The 15,151-nt window shown below is 43.7% G+C and overlaps 1 protein-coding gene across 9 annotated transcripts in view; it reads right to left on the bottom strand.

Moving 5' to 3' along the window:
* SPINK4 (serine peptidase inhibitor Kazal type 4) overlaps positions 1-15,151 on the bottom strand; it is a 67,016-nt gene that overhangs the window by 46,553 nt on the left and 5,312 nt on the right. Inside the window, exon 2 of one of the 9 annotated variants that reach the window (XM_026506390.4) lies at positions 2,287-2,422. The exons of 7 other annotated variants lie outside the window; for them this stretch is intronic. The gene's annotated coding sequence lies outside the window, so the exon portion shown is untranslated. The remainder of the gene's footprint in view (positions 1-2,286; positions 2,423-15,151) is intronic. One more of the 9 variants, XM_026506391.4, reaches the window with a different exon arrangement.

The raw sequence follows: 15,151 nt of genomic DNA, 5'->3' as shown, positions 1-15,151 counted from the left end.
AGGCCATGACTTCTTTATTTTTTCCCCTCCATTCCCTCTGCTCTTTTATTCTGGGATGCCTATTAAACAGGACGACAGGACTTCTGGATCCATTTTCTATGCTTCCTAACTTCTTTTTTCCCTATGCCAACATGAGGTATTTTTATTAAGTGACTAATAAAAATAATAAAATGAAGTCCTTTAAGTCCCTTTAAGACTTGGGCCTGCTGTATACACAGTGACCTCTTTCTTCTTCATTCTTAGCACCTACTCAAACAACTACGATCAATAATAACTAGCATTTATTGGCTGCTTATTATGTACAAGGCAATGGGCAAAGTACTCGACACATTGCCCCATTTAATTCCCGCAATAACCCTCTGAAGTTGGCACAATTATTGCCCTCATTTTACAAATGAGGGAAGTGAGAGCCATAGAACAGAGGTTGGCCAACTCTAGTCAATGGGCCAAACCTGCCATTGCCTCTAATTTATCTTTTATGCCTCCTACCTCTGTTTCTTTGAATTGCATTTTAGGGGAATTTCTCCACTTGACCTTTTAACTCTGTTGTTGACTCTTCATTGAAATCTATTTTGTGATTCAGCCCATTGAATTTTTATTTGGAAAAACAAATTCTTAAAGTTCCAAAATCACCAGTCGATTCTTTTTAATACATGAAATATCCTTTCCCGTTTCTTGTAAAGACATTATTTATGCTTAATCTGAAGTCTTGTTCTTCGGTAGTTATTAACTCTGTTTCTTGGATGTTAGTTTTTCTGATGATAGTTTTTGATGGCCCTGTTTCATTGTTTTGACTTTTCTCAAATGTTTAGTAATTCTAGACATTTGTTCATTTTGAAATTGTGCATTCTTGTTCTTGTCTGTCCTGTTTACTGAGCCTGCATGTAGTAACTTCGTGGAGGAGTGGAATGTGCTGGTTGGTTGGAGATGGTGGGGGTGTATAAAAGGAAGAAGGGGACCTGTCTTGTCTTTTGAGTAGAGCAATTTCCTTCCCCTGGGCGTTAGTTGTTGTCTGGGGCAAGGCTTTGCCTATGGCCCAAGAGCCCATACTTACTGGTTTGGTCTGGGGAGAATCCTTCTTGCAGCTGTTTGATTAGTACAAATGTGAGGAGGAGGAAGGGATTAACTGCATCAGATACTCCAAATGCATTTTCCCAATTAACCACTCCATGGAATGGCCCAGGGCCTCTTTTCCTTATGCCCATTAACTCTGAAATTGCAGTTCTTTGTTAACATTTCTACTTTCATGCCAGTCTTTTTGTGCATGAAAAAAAAAATATATATATATGCATGCCATTCTTTTATTATCTGCCTTTGGTGTTAAACTTAGAATGGTCTTCAGTACTCCCCCTCCCTTCCAAAATTATAAATATTCATCTATTTTCTTCTTTTACTATTTTTGTGATTTCATGTTTTACATTCAAATCTTTCAGCCATCTGGAATTTATTCTAATGTCAGCCATGACTTGGAACTCTAAACTTAAATTTTTTCCTAATGGTGAGCCAGTTGTACCCACCATGCTTTCCATGTGTGGGCTTTTAAAAGGCAGCTCAGCCCCCAGAGCTCCATAAAAGCCTAGGAGTTAAGAATAGAAAAGCTAGCACTATAACTCAGTCAGATCCTAATCTCTGTCCCGTTACTGCTAACCATGGGACTCTGGCAGAGCTTGGTTCTCCCTAGGGGAAAGCTCTGACCAATGCTGTAAGGCCGGGAGGGCTGGGGCAGTGAGAGGATGTGTAGAGAGCCCTCTAGAGTTTAAAGTTGCTGTGTTCCTGCCACTGGGCATGGCCTCATGGGAAACAGCTGCTCAGCCTTGCAAGAAACTCCAAGGGCTCCAAGCTCTACTCTTTCCTTGTATATTCTTTCTTTAACCTCCATGTCCTCCTACAGATCACTCAAAGTCCAGCTCATGCTACTTCTCTGTGAAGTCTGCCCTGATAGGCCCGCTGACGCTTGCTGCCCCTCCTAGTTCCCACTGCATTTTACACAGATCTCTAGCGTAATTTTTGTTCATTGTTGACATATCTGTCGTGGATGAATGAATTTGTTCACAAATAAACTAAGTTACTAAGCATGAAGGATGCTATCTGTCAGGTGCAGGGAGAGAAGGAAAACCTCCAAAGGATATATATGGACTTGCTGCTGACCGTGTTTAGACGTGTTTATCTGCAATGTTTGTTGAGGCCCAGGTGTTCATGGCACAGTGGTTGGCATCCCAGGACAGCTGTGACTTTGATGAGGTGCCTGAAGCTACCGAGTCCCCCCCCCCCCTTTTTTTTTTTTACCACGTGTTAGGTCCTGAAGATACCGGGGAGAGTCAACTTTGTCTCTTTCCTCACCGAGCTGATAACTTGATGTAGAAGTGTGTAGTTAGAATCTTGGAAGAACTTTGGGAAGGGAAGAACCAGGCATATCAAAACCCTTGAAGAGAGCAAGTAATGTAGTTGAGTCGGAGGACACTTACTCGTCTATAAAATACATGCCCCAGCAGCAAACCAGCATTTCCTGTGTGCTGAATAGCACCTCCTTTGTTCCTTTGTTCCTCATGAAAACCAGGTGGCACTATCAGTTCCATTTTGTAGATGAGAAAAGAAGCTCTCAGAGAGGTAAAATGATTTACCTACTGAGGAAGCCACAATCCGAAGCCCAGGTGAGGAAGCGCGCAGCTTCGGAGAAGAGAACTTAATCTTTGGCCATCTGAACTCCCTCCACCTCTCCCTTTTACTTGGAACTAGCCGGTGGGGTTGAACAGAATTTTCTTTTGTTTTCTGGGCCTTTGCTTCTGTGGTAGAGATAAACTAGTAGAGATAAACTCCACCCTTTCTTGTCTCTCTAGGTCCTAATACAGGGCTTGGCACACAAGCTGGCTAAATAATTTATCCCTCTGAATTCTCACCTGCAGATTATGTCTTTGGCACTGTTTCCTTGGGAATGATCACTTTTTTTTTCAAAAGATAGTTTACACTCTGAGAATTATTTAAGAGAACTTCCTAAAATACATATCCCACAAAATTTATCTCCTCAACCATTTTCAAGCGTTTAGTTCAGTAACGTTTAGTATACTCGCATTGTTGTGCAATATACAAAATAAACTTTTTCATCTTGCAAAACTGAAATTGTATACCCATTAAACAACTCCCCATTCCCCACTCCTCCTGCTTCCCCTGGAAATGATGATTCCACTTTTCATTTCTATTAATTTGACTACTCTAGACACTTCATATAAGCGGATCATACAGTATTTATCTTTTTGTGACTGGCTTATTTCACTTAGTGTAATATTCTTTGTAGCATGTGTCAGAATTTCCTTCCTTCTTAACATGGAATAATAGTCCATCCAGATACGGGTTTTTTGTTTAATTTTCAACTTTTCTATTCCTTTACAGTTTCTGTTTTTGCTGTTACTTCCTAGTTTTAGTGCATTGTAAAAAGAGACTGTTATCTGTATTCATTCTACTTTTTGAAATGTATTGAGCTGTTTTTGTTTGTTTGTTTTTTATGGCCTTTTATGGTCATTTGTTAATGATCCATGGATACTTAACAAAGTGCAAATTCTAGATTTTCAAGGTATGGAGTTTGATCTCTTTAATTCAATCTACGTTACTAATTTAACAAATCAAGTCTTCTGTATCTTTATTTTCTGTATGGTTTATTGATCAGTCATGGGCTAGGAGAGGTGAATTAAAATTTTCTCCATTTATGTCCATTTCTCCATGTATTTCCTCTTGTTTTTGTTTTATGAATTCTGATGTTAGATTATTTTGTGCGTAAATGTTTATGACAGATCTTCATTGCTATTCTCTGCCTTTAACATTATAATATTTTCTCCTGTATCTTATTCTCTGATTTTCTGTGAATTCAACTGTGTCTAATATTAACACCAAAACCTTTGTTTTCTTGTTGCTTGTATTTGCATGTATGGCATTGTTCTTCTTTTCTATTTTTTCCTACTCTTCTATTTTCAGTATTTCCGACGAACACTATTTTAGATGTATCTCTTGCACACAGCACTAGTTGGGTGCCAAATAAATTGTTTTTCACTGGTTGGACCACTTTATCCTGTTACCAGTCATTTAGAAGCAAACCATCTCTCCACATTGCCAGCATGGCTATTATACTACGGCTTAAATTTTTAATAGGTGAAAATGCGCCCTTATTGTTCTCACATTTGCTTTTCTTGGCTTTATCTAATTCTACTTTAAGTAAATAAAGATGGAAGAAAAAAGAAGTCAAAATGAGGGGTGCCTGGCTGGCTCAGTCAGTGGTATGTGTGGCTCTTGATCTGGAGGTTGGGAGTTCAAGCCCCACACTGGGTGTAGAGATTACTTAAAAAATAATAAAATCTTAAAAAAAAAAGTCAAAATGAAATATTCCTTTTCAGATATCCCCAGTGAGATTAAGATGGGTGGTGGTCTTTCTTATTCTAGATTCCCATGACATTGGACCAATCACTCCTTACAGGCTCCTCAGCTTGGGCCTTGAATTTTCCCAGGAGAAATTGTCAAGGTTCCTTCCTCACAGCCTAACACCTTGCTTTCTTTCCTTCTGTTGTGAATAGGCAATATAACATAATAGGAAGATATAGGGTCTGGAGCTAGATTAAATGGATTTAAATCCCAGCTCCATCTCTATTTACTAGCTGTGTGATCTATGACAATTACTTACCCTCTCTGTGCCTTTGTTTCCTGAGGTAATAATTCTCAAGGGTAATAACGACCACAACAGTGACACCTATTGGGGCTGTTGTGTAGAAGAGCTAACTTATGCAGACTCAGACAAGATTTTTTTTTTTTTAAGTAATCTCTACACCCAATGCGGGGCTCGAACTCACAACCCCAAGATCAAAAGTCACATGTTTTACCAACTGAACCACCCAGGCACCCCAGGATTATTATTATTAGCTCCATGTCTGTGAAATACTCCTTTTCCACTTCAACTATGAGGTGTTAGTGGAAGCTTTTTCCTTTTTAGATAACCCTACTTCCTTAGCTGCTTCATTAGGTCTTAGGCCAGGGATAGGGTCCTGACAGAAGCCAATCAGAGTCCTTTCCTGGGATGTCTGAAACTGGGACATGAGAAAGGAAGCTTTTAGTGATTCTCTGGTTGAGGAGCTGTCAGATGTGAGACCCAGGCTTCTGGCAGCCATGTTTCCAGCCTCCGGGGGAAGCCAGGTTGTGAGAATGAGGCTGACAGACATGTGGAGAGAAGGAGACTTTAGAGATGGAAAGAGTCTGGCATTACTGGAATCCTTCATTCTGGTGGTCCCCAAATGCATCTTAAAAGCTTCCCACTCCCTCTAGGCCCACTTGCATTGAACTTCTGCCACTTGCCACCAAAAAAGGCTTTTAATACACTTCCTAAGGCACCGTAGGACAGTACAGATTATGAGGTCTCCCATTTGTCTGTCCACCTCTCTCTAAAGGCCAAAAGCTCTTGCAAGCCTACAACACACACACACACACACACACACACACACACACACACACACACGGAAAAGGCAATTCCCCGCTTCTTGGAGTCAGCTGTGACTCCTTCCTTGCCCATGCTGCCTGCACATGCTTTTACTTCTCCACACACGTCAAAAGACAGCTGTACCAACGTCTAGGCCTAAGGAACTACTTGCTAAACAGGATGTGATCCCGGAAATTTGTGCCCTTCTCTGTACGCCCCTTGTCCTTTTTTCACTGCCCTATTGAGTAATTCACAAATATATAATGAGCACCTGCCAAGAACCATGTCAGGCCTGGGGCCCCAGAGAGGCAGCAAACAGTTCCTGATGTCAAGGATCCTGCAGCTTGTAGGGCTGTCAGGCTGTCAAAAGACAGCTCTGAGAGAGACAGTAGGGTGAGTGTTAAACAGATGCTTTTGCCAAGTGCTGCAAGAGCTCACAGGAAGCTCCATTGCTGGTTCCCTGGGACAGTCGTCTGGCTGGTCTACCCGCCTCCAGCTTCTCCCCAACCCAGTCCACCCTGTCCACTGCTGCCAAACTGTCTTTCTGAACACAGCTCAGTTGTGCAAGCCTCTGCCTCTGCCTCCTGCAGGCCAAAACCCACATTCCTTAGCCTGGCAAGAGCCGAATCCAGATATTCCTCAACCTACTTTCTCAGCCACATTGTCCCCTGCTCCCTATTCACAAACCTTACCCACAAGCCTAAGCAGCCCACTTGCCTTCATTGTACACATTCAGTGTCTCCCCACCACTGTGCCTGTCCTCACTCTGTTCCTTCTGTTGGTGATCCCTGTGTGTCTCAGTCATATACACCTTCCAAGATGTGATGGCAAATGCCTTTCTTCTCTCATGTGCCTGCTCTGATCATCTAGCTGTGTTGCTGTGTTGAGAAGGATTCTGTGGCTATACCCGGGCTTAGTGAAACAGTGAAAGAACCAGTTAGCAAAGTCTGCCATAGACACCAAACTGAGCGAGTGCTGACAGGAGGGAAGCAGGTAGGGATGAACAGTATACTAGGGCTGCATTTGCAGACTTCATTCCAGGTCCAGGCCTAATGCATCTCCCTCAACTCCATGAAGACTTCCTTGCTCTTCCAAATAAAATTTACCTCTTTTTTTTCCTGAATATTTATAACCTTCTCTCTACACCTCCGTGAGAGCATAGATTGCTCCTACTTTTTTAATGGGTACACCTGTTTTGTTGTCCTGTTTTGTTTGTTTTCTGTTTGAGGAGACAGATGGTATCCTACCGAGGATGATACAGGTAGGGATTCAAAACACATTAACTGAATGGATGAAACCATGTGGAACACCAAAATGAGTGTACAGCTACAGAAGAGCCTGGAGGGGCCTTTCCTGATACGCTGACTTAGCCTACAAGCCTCGACCCAGAGCAGACTCTGAGGATGGTGTTATTGTGGCCATGTTCTCACCCCCGCACTGATTTCCTGCATTGTTACTCCTAACTGATCTGTCATATGCTATCTGCTTGTGAGTCTGTGACCACTGAAGTCTGAGCTCCCAGCCTTGCTTTCATTCCTTTACTTAGTAAACCATTTTTTAGGCGGGGGGAGGGGTAGAGGGGGAGAGAGAGAAAGAATCTTAAGCAGACTCCATGCCCAGTGTGGGGCCTGACGTGGGGCTCGATCTCACAACCCAAGAGATCATGGCCTGAGCCAAAATCAAGACTCAATAAACCATTTTTGATGCCTCCTTGGTGGCCGGTTCTGTGCTCGCTGTTAGGGACACACGGATGATGTGCTGTCTTCATTCTGATCACTGACTGGGGGAGAGTGAGGTGGAGAAAGACTGAGAGCCAAGTCACAGGGTACAAGAAAGCAGTGATGTGCACCCTAAGAGCAGAGCAGGAGAATGCGGAGGGAGAACAGCAGAAGCTGCTGGAGGAGTGTGACGTGGTGGTGGAGGTTGTTGACACACCCACCCACACCCGCCAAATTCCCTTTTTGTCTACACTCCTCAGCACCTCATAACTGTGTCGCCTGATTGCTGCAAGCTGTCCTCCCATTTCAGGACCCAAATGGATGGAGTCAGGAAATATTTAAACAGCCTCAGTATATCCTAACATGCCCTACCTGGCCCCACCCCACGCAAACCTCAAGAGCACAGCACTAATTACCCTTCTAGATCTGGGATCCTCATGCTACCCACTGAACTCCCTGGAGTATCTTTTGCAGTAGTTCACATCTGGGACTCTGGGTCCAGGTAATCACCCAGGCTCCTGAGCGGCACAGGGGGCCCTGGTTTTCCAGTCCTCAGGCCTGGGTGACTACCATGGGCATCTGTGATGCCCCCAAATTATTACAGGGGCTCCAGAACAATCAGCAGTTTTGCTAAAGCTGCTCTACTCTTCCGTCCCTCTGGGTTTCTGGTCCCACTGCAGGCACCTCCCTCCCCCTCCTACCAACTCCCTGTCTCTCCACCTACAAACATGTTCAGGCTGCAGACCCAGCTGCAGAGCTGTCTAACCCTGTTGGCAGGAGACGGGCTGGCTCCAGAGAGCTGGCTGGAGGAGAATGCAGAGGCTCACATTTCTTTAGCTCGTGCCAAACATTATTCAGACGTAGCTTTTCAGACAGACACAAATTGCTCATCCAATAAACACAGAAAGGCTAATCCCAGGACATTTATCACAGTGGGGAAAGATGAGAGAAAGGACAGTCACAAGAGGCCTTTGAGAGCTGGACTCGCGCGGCTGGCCCAAGGGGAGGTGGTGAGACCTCCATTCACCCCTGGGGTTTTCTCCTTAGAGGGCCTGAAACCCAGCACCGAGGCTCTGGGATTTGCTTTCATCGTGACATCCAAAGCCTGCATTAGTGCATATACTTCCCATGGTGAACAGGGGTAAGAAATCAACATGGGTCAGGTGCCTTTGTGGGCAGACAGACTTTACCTCCAGTTGTCAATGGTCATGTGGGATAGCTGGCTACAGGGACTTCCTATATTTCCCCCAACATGCACACACAAAACGTCCTCAAGGCATTCTGTAATTGTCTGCAGAGCTCTCAGGAGATGTCCCTCCTGGCCTGGAGCCTCTCATTTCTGACAGGTGTGAGAATGTGGCTGCTGAGAAAGCAGGTTGTTGAGGGACTAGGCTGACTACAGTGGCAGAAGACTAGAGGCATGGGGATCCTCTGTCCACACCAGAGGCCGGACAAGCCACTGAAGTCCTTTCCTGGTCCCTTTCTGCTAGGTCCCTCTAAAGGGCCCCATGAGCATTCCCCTTCAGGGCCTGTGTCCAAAAATGAGAGAAACTAGACTCTGCTCTGAGGACTAACATCAGAGCCCAAGGAGAGGAGGACCAGGTGAAGCCTCTTAGACAGCCTGGGTCTCCCACTGCCCTATGCCTGGGTCTGTACCATGCCACTGAGACTGGAAAATATGCCCAGGGGTGAGGGTCTCCTTAGTGGGAGGAGAAAATGACTAGATGGGGGTAGGGGCATGACAATAATTGTCAACTTTGATACACTCAGGCACTAGTCTCACGTTTCTCATAACATGATGAAGTAGGAATAGCATTATTGGTACTACTTTCCAGTGAGGCACTGAGAATTTAGATAACTACCCAAGGTCACCCAATTAGTGAATGAGAGGCTTCAGAATCTGTGCTCTTAATTTGTCATATGGTCCACAGGTGTTAAGTAGAGATGCAGTGGTTTCAGAAAGCAGTTCAGAAACTTCAGGTGTGTGGGAATCCTCAGGATGGTGGGGTTTGGAGGTCTGGAGTTAACAGACCTGGGATGATGCCTTCAAGGCATAATGTTAAAGCAGGTTTCCATTGAGGACCTGAGGGCTTTAAAATTAGGATGACTAACCCTCCCAGTTTTTCCAGAACTGGGTCCTATGACGTGGGATAGTCCTGGGCAAACAGAAGTAAGTTTACCAACCTGTCTGTAACAAAGGGCTGGGCTTGAATCATTGCCACAGACTTCAGGACCCACCTGTGGGCTAACCTTCTCGCCTCTTCCAGGCTAGAGATTCACGGAGTGGCACGCTGATAAGGAAGATGGGCAGAATAACAACCAGCTAGCAGCAGCTCTTCCCAGACACTTGGGAGGGACCAACTATACCATCAGGTGGCTCTACAGTAGGGACACCACAGCCCTCAGAGGTTAGTGGAAACAAGGTGCCTTCTGGTTTGGCCAGTCCTAACACAATCAGGAAGGCTGGGGCGAATTCCCACATGAGAAGTGGCAGCCAGGCAGGCAGCATGAACCTGGTGGTCTCAAATGAAGCCAGAGACAGGGCCCAGCCCACTGCCTGCAGGAAGTTTCTTTTCTCACTCCTAAGACTTCATTCCTGCCAGGGATGACCTCTCATCTACCTACCTGCCTGGTAAACCCACACTGACCTGCACCCCTAGGCCCAGCAGCTCTCACCCTTCTCCCTCTCTGGCTTTGTCCCCATTTGTTATATGAGCATGTTTGTCAGTCTCTTTGGTTGCAAAGATCTGAAACTCACTAATGCAACACCTAGAGGATTTCAGTATAAGGAGATTGGGTTCTGAGGCACAAAAATGCTATTAGGCCTCAGGAGGGAGGAGAATGGGGCAAGAAGCTGAACGAATGTAGGTAGTGCTGTCTTTATTTCTAGGTCCTCTTTGGGGTCTGTTTCTTTCAGTTTTCTTTACTTCTCTGTGTATTGGAAGAAGGTGGAATATTTACATAATTACAATCCCAGCCATGTCTAGGGGCTGACCGACGGTCCTAAATCTCAAAACCAAATTCTCAGGAGAGTTCCTCTGATTGGCCCAGCTTGGCTCAGATGCTCACCTTTGGTCCAATCAGCTGTGGCTGGTGGGTGGGTTCAAGCAGTACAAAAATAGATATAGAGGACCAGTTCCAGAAGGGTCAAGTTTTTTTGAAAAAGAGTCACCAGGAGCTGGCTAGACACTTTCACTTTCTATCATATAGATTTCCTGGAACTGACAGGTAACTGTCTTCCCTTTCCAGAGTGTATAAAATTTCTTTTGTGGGTCCCTCAGTGCTTGGTTCAGTGTTATTTTCATTCTAGAATATTGTAAAAATTAATTTGGGTAACTGTGATGAGCTCTTCAAAATCCAGTTCTTAAGCCTGGTGACCCATCACCTCTACCTTATACAGCACCCCCTCTTTTTCTCCTTTGCTTTACGGTTTAGGATCTGGCTACTCAAAGTGAGATTGACAGACCAGCAGCATTACAGTTCTTATTATTAGCTGCTCCCTCATATTTGAGTAGCTTCTGCATTTTAACATTTCCCCCAGGTGACTTTGATTAAAGTCTGGTAAGCACTGGAGGGGCTTCTCATCTTATCTCTCCTAATGGACTGGAAATTCTGATGGCAGGGTCTCCATTCAGCAGACATCCAGTGTACACTGTCTATGATCAAAGCACCTTGCTTTGTCTTGCAAGGGACAAAACTCCTCAAATGCAGCAATGAGGGGATTAAAACTTAGAATAGTGGTTGAAGAGGATAAGTTAATTATATGGTATCTGAGTTTTGCTTTGAAATAATCCTACAGGAGGCAGAGGGAAGTTGGAGGTATAGAGGAAGCAAACATGGAGTGATGGAAACATTGAGGTTCATCATACTATTCTTGTGTATTTTTGAAATTTTCCATAATAAAAATTAAAAGAAGGGAATAATGGTGGAATACATTGTACGAAATCATCTAGCTGCTCAAAATAAATTTGTTTCCTGGCTTATGAAGTAAATGAAGTAAATCCATTCCACTTCCAAGTGGGATTGCACAGCCCCTGTCAGAGACTTTCAGAGGACACATGGAGTAGGAAGAAGTTTGGAACGTTGGTCATGTGCAAATGATTTTCTAATTTTGCAAAAGTCAGGGTGGTAGTGACTTCAAGCTGACTTGAGGAAAAGAGGGGAAATTTGCCAATTCATGTAACTGATCAGTCTGGGGCAATTAAATATGGCCGTACTAGGGCATATACCCCTGCCTCCATGTTGGCTTAACTTTCAGGAAGGCTCTTTCCACATGATAGCTATAGGGGGTTAAATAGTGTACCCCACAATTTCATGTCTACCCACATCCTCAGAATAGATCCTGTTTGGAAATAGGGTCTTTGCAGATGTAATTGGTTAGGTCAAGATGAGGTCATACTGGATTAGAGTGGGCCCTATTTCCAGTGACTGGTGTCCTAGCAAGAAGAGGAGAGGACACACTGACAGAAGAGAAAGATACACAGAGAAGGCCATGTGAAGACAGAGGCAGAATGGAGTGATGCAGCTAAAAACCAATGAATGCTGGGCTGCTGGGAGCCACCAGGAGCAAGAAGAGGCAAGGAAAGATTCTTTCCTAGAGCTTTCAGAAGGAGCCGGGCTCTGCTGCCCTCTTGATTTGCAATTTCTAGCTTTCAGAACTGTGAGAGAATAAAGTTCTATTTTCAGCCACCAAGTGTTTGGCAATTTGTTACAGAGTCCTAGAACACTAATATAATACCCTTGGCAACACCAGGATGGCCACCCCAGAGGAAAGGAAGAGACTTTTTCGAGTATTTCTCAATATTTCTCAATCTGAATTCCTGAGGGAAGATGGGATCTTTGCTTCTTGGCCTCCTTGGACCATGTGTCAATTCCTGAACAAATCACTGGCCAGAGGGAAACAGTGTTTTGACTGGCCAAATAGAAGTCCACTGAGGAGCCCTATCCCAATTAATTATATGGTATCTGAGTTTTGAGGTTAGCCTATCCCAACCACACAGTGGAAGAGTGGACCTCCTCTTACCATAAGGAGGAATGAATAAAGAGTAGACAAAATTAACACCAGTCCATTACAAAGAGAAAAAGTTGATTCTGCAAACTATACTTTTACCCAAGAATAGATTTTTAAAGATATAAAAGAAGTACAGATTTCTCAGAATAAGTCAGGGCCAGGGCAATCAAATTTCCTTTTATGGCAGGTCCCTGAACTGATAGATCACAGAGCTGTACTTGATAGTCTGTTTGTTGGCAAACTGGGTCTTCAGTAGGGCCTTTAATAATCTCTGCCATGATATTCTTGTGGATAAAATGGGAAAAATGGGTTGGATGATAGTACAATTAAGAGTTAAAGTAACCTGCTAAATGACTGGAGTGAACCTTCGTCATTATATTTGTCCACTCAACATGCAATCCCTTATTTCAGAAAAATTTTCTAAAAATAATATAGTATTGCAGGGCTGTAGTGTCCTGGCTCCCACCATGGAAGCAGAAAGAAGATTCTCCTTTTCACTTCCTGGCAGCTAAGACTCAAGCGTGTGAATTGGACCCAGCCACTCTCACCAAAGACTTTGAATTTTTAGGGGATGATGCTAAGAGGCAAGGGTAGTGTGGAAAGTATCCATGGTGACAGCAGCAGCAGCTTGAACAGTCTTGAAGTGGTGGTGTTGAGTATTCGCGGGCAGTGGTGGCCATGGCCGAGCCGTGGTGTAAGTGACTGTTTTGCAGTCAAAAACCCTGATTGGCACAATGTATTTAAAGGATCCAAGTCAACTTGTATGGTGTTTCCACTGCTCCAGGGCTCTACCTTCAGCCCTACCTTTTAGTTTAATATGAATATCAAAAAGTAAATGCTGTGTTAGAAGGCATCGATGATAGTATGACATTTGGAATTATGAAGGTGACTGATGATCCTGCTCTCTTCTGTCGTTTGGACCCCAGCTGGAATGCTGCATCCAGTCCTGGGCACTAGTCTTTCTTTTTTAAAGATTTTATTTATTTATTTGAAAGAGAGAGAACAGGGGCATCTGGGTGGCTCAGATGGTTAAGCATCTGCCTTCAGCTTGGGTCATGATCTCAGGGTCCTGGGATCGAGCCCCACATCGGGCTCCCAGCTCAGCAGGGAGTCTGCTTCTCCCTCTGCCTCTGCCTCTCTCCCCTGCTCATGCTCTCTCTCTCTCAAATGAATACATAAAATCTTTAAAAGAAAAAAAAAAGAGAGAGAGAGAGAGAACAAGTAGTGGGGAGGGGCAGAGGGGGAGAGAGAGAGAGAAGCAGACTCCCCACTGAGCAGGAAGCCCGATGCAGGGCTGGATCTCAGGACCTGGAGATCATGACCTGAGCTGAAGGCAGATGCTTAACCGACTGAGCCACCCAGGCGCTCCTGGGCACTAGTCTTTTATGAAGGAAATAGGCAGACTGGAACCCGGTCAAAGAAGAATGATCAGGACAGGGCAGGAAATCAACCATAAAGCATGAAGAACAGTAGAAATGGGAGATATCACATTCCTTGCCTCTGGAGAAGGGGGACTTGGTGACATGCACGCTTGGATCTCAGATTTCCGAAGGACCAGTGTCTATTAGTACCTCTTTTCTAACTGGGAGTGTCTACTGTGATTTTTCTGTCCTGGTTTTCCCATTGTATATTGGATGTGTGGGGTGGGGGGGGGGTAAGATAATTTACAGAAAACTTGCAAGTTTAGTATAAATACTTTTTTGGATTATTTGAGAGTAAGCTTCTGACATGATGTCATATTACCCCCCAAATCATATATATATATACATACATACATACACATATATATTTAAAGATTTTATTTATTTGACAGAGACAGAGCAAGCACAAGGGAGAGCAGCAGGCAGAGGAAGAGGGAGAAGCAGGGAGCCCAATGCCGGCTTGATCCCAGGACCCTGGGACCATGACCTGAACTGAAGGCAGATCCTTAATGACTGAGCCACCCAGGCACCCCTCATATGTATATTTCTAACATAACCACAATACAACTATCAAAATCAGGAAATTAACATTGGTTCAATAGCATCATCTTATCCTTAGTCCCCATTCAAGTTTCACTGGTCATCCCCAAAATATTTTATAGCAGAAGGATCCATTTCAGAATCATGGTGTTACACTTAGTTGTCATTTCTCTTTAGTCCCCTCCAGTGGGGAACAGTTCCCTAGTTTTTCCTTGACTGTCGTGATCTTGACACTTTTTAAGATTTCAGCATGGTTATTTTCTAGAATGTTTCAAAATTTGGATTTTTCTAATGTTTCCCATTGAAATGGGGAAGTATTTTGTGGAGGAGGTACTTTGAAATTATGCAAATATCTTGTTACTCATCAAATGTTCATTTCTTTATTTATATCAGTATGAACTCACGGTTTCTTATTTTGTTCAATTGGCTGTAAACTGTTCCTATCAATATTTATTTTCATGCGCAAATTGTTCCAGATTTGGCCAATGGGAGCTCCTTCAAACTGACTTATGAGTTCTTTTGACACATCCTCACTATTCTTTGAGCCCTTCTTACATTTTGGTACATGATTTTCTAGGCTCATCTTGTAATATCCCTGGTCCATCCCTGAAATCAGCCTTTTCTCCAAGAATATTTAGTTCCTTTTATTGGAAAATGATGTTTAGAAACCAAGACTGAGTGTTAGATATGCTCATTGCTATTGGGAAGTTTCTGCTCCCAGCACTTCTCCCAGGTATCTACTCATATTTACATGTAAATACACACACACACACACACACACACCTATATTTATTTCATTATCTATCTATATATTGAAAACCATGAATTCACACCAATTTCTCTAATTCTAATAAAGTATCAAAGAGCTCATTTTAGTTTTGTCCTTGTCTATATTTGTAACTCCCTTCTCTGACAGTCAAAAACTTAGGTGACTCTCATTAGGCATATATATAGTTACTTCTAATCAGTCTCCCTCTGTGTAATGATCTCCTTATCCCACTGGGGCTCT

This window comes from Ursus arctos, unplaced genomic scaffold (assembly GCF_023065955.2).
Source record: "Ursus arctos isolate Adak ecotype North America unplaced genomic scaffold, UrsArc2.0 scaffold_18, whole genome shotgun sequence".
In the NCBI taxonomy this organism is placed as follows: Eukaryota; Metazoa; Chordata; class Mammalia; order Carnivora; family Ursidae; genus Ursus; species Ursus arctos.
This window is presented reverse-complemented; position numbering and strand designations above follow the sequence as displayed.